Source organism: Tupaia chinensis, unplaced genomic scaffold (genome assembly GCF_000334495.1).
Source record: "Tupaia chinensis unplaced genomic scaffold, TupChi_1.0 Scaffold148004_1, whole genome shotgun sequence".
Taxonomy (NCBI): Eukaryota; Metazoa; Chordata; class Mammalia; order Scandentia; family Tupaiidae; genus Tupaia; species Tupaia belangeri.
In genome coordinates, this window is record NW_006207854.1 from 466,668 (window position 1) to 474,670 (window position 8,003).

General features: G+C 44.7%; 1 protein-coding gene across 20 annotated transcripts in view; it reads right to left on the reverse strand.

Annotated features, from left to right (window-relative positions):
* Nucleotides 1-8,003, reverse strand: part of DCAKD (dephospho-CoA kinase domain containing) — a 40,136-nt gene that overhangs the window by 23,417 nt on the left and 8,716 nt on the right. For 10 of the 20 annotated variants that reach the window (XR_003548142.1, XM_027768874.1, XM_006170008.3 and 7 more), the window contains exon 2: nucleotides 5,857-5,983. The exons of 2 other annotated variants lie outside the window; for them this stretch is intronic. The gene's annotated coding sequence lies outside the window, so the exon portion shown is untranslated. 8 more of the 20 variants (XM_006170013.3, XM_006170004.3, XM_027768879.1 and 5 more) reach the window with 2 other exon arrangements.

Sequence of the window (8,003 nt, forward strand, 5' to 3'; positions counted from 1 at the left end):
GCTCTCTCTCTGTCCCTCTGTGGTCAAGTTAAATAAATAAATAAAGTTAAATAATTCTTTAAAAAAAGATTTTTTTAAAAAATTATTTAATTGGGGACAACAGTTGGCATAATGGCTATATCACTGAACTCCCATATAGTTGACTGCGGCTCAAGTCTCGGACCCGTGTGCATACGTGCCCAAGATCCCGAGAGGAGAATGGAAGAGAAGGGACTGCGGCATGGCCATCCCCCGGGGGGATGATTTCTCCCTTTCTGTCTCTCTGTCTCTCTCTGTCTTTCTGGCAAGTGTATGCGTCCTATAGCAAAAACTCTCTCCAAAAAAAAAAAAATATTTTAAATAAAAATATTTAATTTTTTTTAATGATCATTACTTTTAAAAATGTATTTAATATTATTTTAGATTATAAAATATTTAGAGAGAAAGAGAAATAATATTATTAAATATTTATTTAATAATTTTTTCTTTTTAATTATAAAATTTCAGAGAGAGAGAGAAAAAGGGAAAGTGAGAAAGCAAGCTGCCAGATCTGGAATGCAAACCTTGGTCAGCCACATGGGAATTCAGGGCCCCAACCACCACGTCACTTGCTGGTCCCTTGTTATTATTTTTTAATTTGCTAAAGGGTATGTGCACTTACTAGGAAGAGACACAAAGAGAGACAGAGATAGATAAAGTGAGAAAGCAAGCTGCCAGGTCTGAGACTCAAACTGCGGTCAGCCATGTGGGAGTCCAGCACCTTATCATCACACCACCTGCTGGCCCTTCAAATGAAACGCTTTAAATAATTATCAAAACTAGTAATATATATGTTGTTTTGATCAATTGTATATTACATAATTTTAAAAACTCAATCCAAGGGCCAGCAAGAGACGTAACGGTTAAGGCACTGGACTCCCACGTGGCTGACTGTGGTTCAAGTCCAGGACTGGCAGCTTGAAACTCATGCCAGGAGTGTGTGCATGTGTGCCCCACATCCCAAGAGAATGGAGAAAGAATTGCAGCCTTGCTGTCTTCCCTGGAGTTGATTTCTCACTTTCTGTCTCTCTGGCAAACGCACATACCCTATAGCAAAAATCTAGCAAAACCCAAAAACGACAACAAAAAACTCAATCCAAAAAGAGTTTAATAACATCATAACTCAATTTTTAATATTTTCAGAGTTTGTTTTTTTTTTTTGCTATAGGGTGCATGTATTCTCCAGAGAGAGAGAGAAAGAGAAAGAGAGACAGAAAGCAAGAAATCACCCCCTGGGGGGATGGCCATACCACAATCCCCTCTCCTCTTGCTATTGTGGACATAAGCATATGTGTACACACACCCACTCAGCATGAGTTTTAAGCTGCAGGGTCTGGGACTCGAATAGCAGCTGACTACGTGGGACTCCAGCAACGTAACCATTATGCTATCTGCTGGTCCCAATTTTTAAAGAATTATTTTAGGGGCCGGCAGGTGGCATGGTGGGGAAAGGCACTGGGCTTCCACATAGCCTATAGTGGTTCAAGTCCTGGACCTGGTGGCTTGCTTTCTCTCTCTTGCTCACTTTGTCCCTCTAAACAAAGAAAGAAAGTTAAATAATTCTTGTTTTATTTAGCTTTATTTATTTATTTATTTAAATTTGACCATAGAGGGACAGAGTGAGAGACAGAGAGAGAAAGTGAGAAAGCAAGTTGCCAGGTCCAGGACTGAAACCGTAGTCAGTCATGTGGGAATCCAGTACCCTTAACCACCATGCCACCTACTGCCTCCTGCAATTTTTAATACATTTTAATTAAAAATTTCACATGTTTTTTGTCATAGAGAGGTAGGGTAAAACAAGGACTTTTAAGTATAAACTCTATTACATACTAGAGAAAACTTCAGTGAGAACACAAAGTTCAAGTAGGAAGGAACAATGTGCAATTTCCACTGTCCAGTAAAAGCTGGCTTCTGGGACCAGCAGTTGGCATAATGGCTTTGTCGCTGGACTGCCACGTAGCTGACTATGGTTCGAGTCCTGGACCCGGTGGCTTAAACTCACGCTGGGCACGTGTACGTGCATGCCCAAGATCACGAGAGGAGAATGGAGAAGGGATTGCAGCATGGCCATCCCCCCACCCCATCCCGGGGAGGGGGGTGATTTCTCGCTTTCCGTCTCTCTGTCTCTCTCTGTCTTCCTGGTGAGCACACACACACCCTATAGCAAAAACCTCCCCCAACCAAAAAAAAAAAAAAAAAAAAAAAAACAAAAAAAAAAAAAAAAGAAACCAAAAACAAAAACAACACCTGGCTTCTTTGTTCCCCAAAAGGATGAAGGGGCCGCAACCAGCTGAGAAGCCAGATCCCACATGGCAACAGGGGTTCAAATCCTCAGTCTAGTCAGCTTGAAACACAAGGTGCATGCAGGCCAATGCCCAAGATCCAACTGGCCAGAGGGCTGGAGGAATGGGATCCAGGAGTGACCAGGCCCCACAGAGAGTGTTCATCTCTCTCCTCTTAGATGTCTGTACAGAAAAAAAAAATGTGGCCTGTACAAAAAAAAAACAAAAAAACTGGCCTGCAGTTTTCAAAACAAAGCCCAGCTCACTGCCTGCCTTCAGCTATCAGCTCTCATCTTTCCTCAGGCACAGGCACCTGGAGGCTCTGTTTAAACTAACACCCAGGAAGACAGAATTAGACCTTTCTTAAGGCAGATTTGGTTGGAATTTAGAGCCACCCTAGGACAAAACCAAACCAAACAGCTTACTTTCTATCTTCGGCCAGATCACCGCGGCATTTCACCAGTTTCCTTAGGTCTACGCTCACCCCCTGCCACACCAAATTATTCATGTATTCAGCTAAGGTCAGCACCCCCTCCAGCAAGGAAACAAAACAAAAAGATGAAACATAGTCCAAGGTTTCCATTGCTCACCTTCAGAATAGCAAAGCTCATTCAGGTGATAATTTAAGGGAGAGCAAAAAAAATCTTTGAAAAGTAAGTAAATTCAATACCGCAAATGCCAAAGTCTCCTTTGGAAAGCTGTGTGTGTGTGTGTGTGCGCGCGCGCGCGTGTGAGCTTCCAGCTGATAAGGCCTAAAACTTTATCTACAGTCTAGCTTTCCAGACGAGAAAGAAACTAGGTGTGAAAATGGGATAATCTCTAAACACTCGGCAAACACCTGCTGCTCGGCAAAGCCCTTTCCATCCACCCTAAGAGACCAGCATACTTATTCCCATTTTTTCAGATGAAAAAACTGAGGGCTGAAAAGTACCCAGTCACACACACGAGGGGACGGGGTAGAAACTGGACTAAACAAATCCAACCTAGGTCCGACCACAGTTTTAGAGAGCCGTGGCTTTGGCCTGAACCTGCGTTTCAGCACTCAATTTCCAACCCCCTCTGTCACTCTTTCTCCATTTCCATAGCTGTAAAACGGAGGAAATAGCATTTTCCATGGCAAGGCGGCAGGACCCGGATACCTCCGGCGGTGATTCCGCGCCCCGAGCCCACTTCCACACCGCCGGGCCCGCCCCTCCCCAGACCGCCTGTCCGCCGCCGGCCGGGGCAGCGCACTACTTACCCGTTGGCTGACCTGCCTAAGACGCCGCCGCTCGCCCAATCTCCACGGAGCTTACAGCCGGCCTCGGCGAGCAAGGCGGGACCTCAGGCGCGCGCACGCGCACCGGACGTACGGCCGCGCCGGAAGGGGCGGGCCGAGAGTGGCTCCGAGTGCAGAGGCGGGTTGGGAATGCTGGGTCAAAATTCCCTCCAGGTGGTTTTCTTTCTTTCTTTTTTTTTTTTTTGAGGGAGGGCGGTGCCCGCGCGCTTCTTCCAGCTGCAGAGGCCTAACTCCAAATCTACACTTGTGAGCCCTTGGCAATGGGGTTCTTGATAGCTGCAGTACTTACCTGAGCACTTTCTACCTGCCACAGCCGAAGAGCACACCAAGCATTTTCTCAATCTGTGCAGTCGTTAAGTTGGATACTGCCGGTATCCCCGTTTCACAAGGAGGCAACTGATTGTAGAGGATAATCCACTTGCCCTCTTAATATAGCAGTTTAACTGCAGGGCCCACATTATGTTCATGCAAGCCTAGTAAATCCTTAGCTTCTCATCCTGTCTCCTCTCTGGAGATGGGGGAGATCACTACTGTGTGGTTACTGATTTAGAAATACAGGGCCAGCCAGGTGGGGTGGTTAGGTGGTTAAGGTGGCTGGATCCCGCGTGGCTCACTGCACAGTTTGAGTCCTGGACCCAGCAGCTTGGAAAACACATCCAGTGTGTGTGCATGTGCCTAAAATCCAAAAAGGAGAGTGGAGGGGCAGGGGCTGCCTTGGAGTCATCCTCCCTGGGGAGTGCTATCTCACTTTCCTTCTGTTTCCAGCCACCATACATGTCCTAAGGCATTAAACTGAAAAACAAAACAAAACAAAACTTGGAAATTCATAAAAGCATCTAGTAATACTTCACATACATTCATTTAATTCCTGGCCTGCCTCCCTTCACTTTCCCTAAACTGTATCTCTACTCTCCCTTTAAGGTAGGAATCTTAGGCGCCATCAGGTGGCTTAGTGGTTAAGGACCCTGGACTCCCACATGGCCCACTGTGGTTTGAGTCCTGGACCTGTGTGGCTTGCTTTCTCACTTTCCCTTAGTCTCTTGTCAAATTAAAAAATAAATGAAGTTAAATTTAAAAAATATAATAAAAGGTAGGAATCTTGTCTATTTTTACCACTAGTATACCCAGTGCTCAGCATAGGGATTCAACATATTGAAGAATGAAGCCATTTAACACCTTTTTCTGATCACTAAAGTTCATTGATTTCAACAGCCAAGGAGACTGTCATCATAAATAGGATGCCATTTATGATGAACAGGACCGTTTGGTCCAAACACTGGTAGTGTTGGAATCTCCCCCACATCATCTCTGCCATCTATATTCAGATATGTTGAGTATCAGAGAACTCACTGCCTCTCACGACAGCTTCACGCTACCTTTGAAGTCCAGTCCTGGAAGGTAGAAAGTTCTAGTTCTAAACCACAGGGTCATGCAGAACAAATCTTTTTTTTTTTTTTTTTTTTGCTATAGGGCACATGCGCTCGCCAGATAGACAGAGAGAGACAGAGAGACAGAAAGTGAGAAATCACCCCCCAGGGGGATGGCCACACCACAATCCCTTCTCCTCCATTCTCCTCTTGGGATCTTGGGCACGCACCCAAAAGTACCAGGCATGAGTTTAAGCCACCGGGTCCGGGACATGAACCGCAGTAGGCTACATGGGAGTCCAGCGACATAGCCATTACGCCAACTGCTGGTCCCCAGAACAAATCTTATACTTATTATACAGAGCTAGATAGAGCAGCTCAGTCCCTTTCCTTCGCCAAACAACCTACAGATAACCTAGCTCTGTGGTTTTCAACGTTCTCCCTATTCCTGATACATCATAGGGATACCAATGGCTGGTCAAGACTCTAGTAGGGATAGAAACATGCCTGTACCGCCCCCATCCCCCAAAATATCTGGCTCTTCCTGGGCACATTGTTAAGAAACCCCTCCAGATACTTTTCTCAGATACTGCCTTCAGTATTGAAAAATGTAGAAAAGAGGGTCTTGTCTTCAAAGTAGATATCCTTGTGATCCAATCTGTCAACAGCAGCTGCCCCTCTGCCCTGGGATGATCCTGGAAAAAGGGCTGAAGGGCTACTGCAGGCACTTCAAGTCAGGTTTCTCCTAAGCACGGAGACTTGCCCTTTGTAATTTTAAGATGATGCCACCAAGGACTTTTTCAGCTTTATATATACCCTCCATTATTCAGGAAAGCAATAACAAATTTTGCGCTGGCTCTAGCTGCTTACGTGACCTCATTTCACCCAGACAGTGACCTGCGCCTGTTACCTTTGTGTCCTTAGCATTAGCAGGAGGCCTGGAATACGGTGCTGCTTCAGATTTTGTGAGATGAACAACCCCGAATCCATTAGAGATGACTCCAGTGACTCCTGGCTCTTACACTTCTTTTCCAGATCTTTATGTTAAATAAATATTAATAAGCAATTAAATGTATACTATACTTCACAAATACCATTAATATTAATCCTTTATTTAAAAAATTCCAAAACCAAACCAAACCCAAACAAACAAAAACTCTCCTACAGGCCCTCAGCAGCTGAAAGATAAAAGCCCAAACTCCCTGGCCTAAAAACCTAAGACCCTGGGGCTGGCAGGTGGCGTGGTGTTGGACTCCCACATGTCTGACTACAGTTCAAGTCTTGGACCTGAAGGCTTGCTTTCTCACTCTCTCTCTCTCTGTCACTCTCTGGGCAAATCGAAGAATAATAGTAAAGAAATAAAATTAAATAAATAATTCTTAAAACAAACAAACAAACAAACAAAAAAACCAAGGGTCAGCAGGTGGTATGGTGGTTAAGGCACTAGACACTCCCACATGGCCGACCACGGTTCGAGTCTCAGACCTAGTGGCTTGCTTTCTCACTTTCTTTCTCTCTGTGTGCCTGTCTTTCTCTGGTCAAATGAAAATGACTGAATAAATATAATAAAATAATTAATAATTTTTTTTGAGAGATTTTCACTGTAGGGCGTGTGCACTCGCCAGACAGACAGAGAGAGACATAGAGACAGAAAGCGAGAAATCACCCCCCAAGGGGGATGGGCACGCCGCAGTCCCTTCTCCTCCATTCTCCACTCGGGATCTTGGGCACGCACACACATGCACCCGGCGTGAGTTTTAAGCCACCGGGGGAACACGAACCGCGGTCGACTACGTGGGAGTCCAGCGACATAGCCATTACGCTAACTGCTGGTTCCCAATAATTAATAAATTTTAATAAAATAATTAATTTTTTAAAAAAATCCCTAAGGCCTGGAGGCCAGCCAGTGGCATAATGGTTAAGGCAGTTGGATTCTATGTGGCCAGCTATATAGTTTGAGTCCTGGGCCCAGAGGCTTGGAAAAAAAAAAAAAAAAAAAAAAAAAAAGGCACCAGCAGGCACGTGCCCCAAATCCCAAAATAAGAATGGAGGAGAAGGGACTGCAGTGTGGCCATGCCCCTGGGGGGTGATTTCTCTCTTTCTATCTATCTATCTCTTTCTGGTGAGTGTGCATGCCCTACAGCCAAAAACAAAACTTAAGGCCTTCCATGACCTGGCTCAGATCACTCAAGATAACACATCTCACTATATGCTCCCCCTTGGAAGAGAGCAATGAAGAAGGTAATCTAGTGATTATATCAGATTTTGTGTTAAAGCATCCAGGTTCGTGTTTGAACTCCATACTAAACAGCAGTGAACTGTTAGACAAATCACTTAACTTGTTTGTTTTCTCACTGTAACATAGACATAACAACAGGCCAGATGGTTGCTCAGGGTCAAACAAGATAGTGGATGGCAGGGGAAACAAGTGGAGTAAAAGCAGTTTGAGCAATAAAGCACTGTGCAAACAGAAGGGCCTACCAATATGCTGCTTGTTCTTACTGCTGCTCTATGACTGCTACCTTTCCCCATCCTAAAAGCCTTATCCCTTCTTTCTCCTCATTCGTGTACTCACTCATACATTAATTAATATAACTAATATTTTTAAGAATTATTACTCTGCCAGCTGGGACCAGCAGGTGGCGTGGTGGTTAAGGCGCTGGACACTCCCACATGGCCGACCAGGGTTCGAGTCCTGAATCTGGTGGCTTGCTTTCTCACTTCCTTTCTCTCTCACTCTCACCCTCTGTCTCTCTCTGGTCAAATTAAGAAATAAATGAATAAATAAATAAATAAATAATTAGTTTAAAAAATAAAAAAGAAAAGAAAAGAATTATTATTCTGCCAGCAGATGGCATGGTGGCTAAAGGCGCTGGATTCCCACATGGCTGACCACGGGTCAGGTCCCGGACCTGGCGGCTTGCTTTCTCACTTTTCTTTTCTCTCTCTCTGTTTCTGTCTGGTCAAATTTTAAAAAATAATAATAGGGAACCAGCAGTTAGCGTAATGGCTATGTCGCTGGACTCCCACGTAGTCGACCGTGGTTCATGTCCCGGA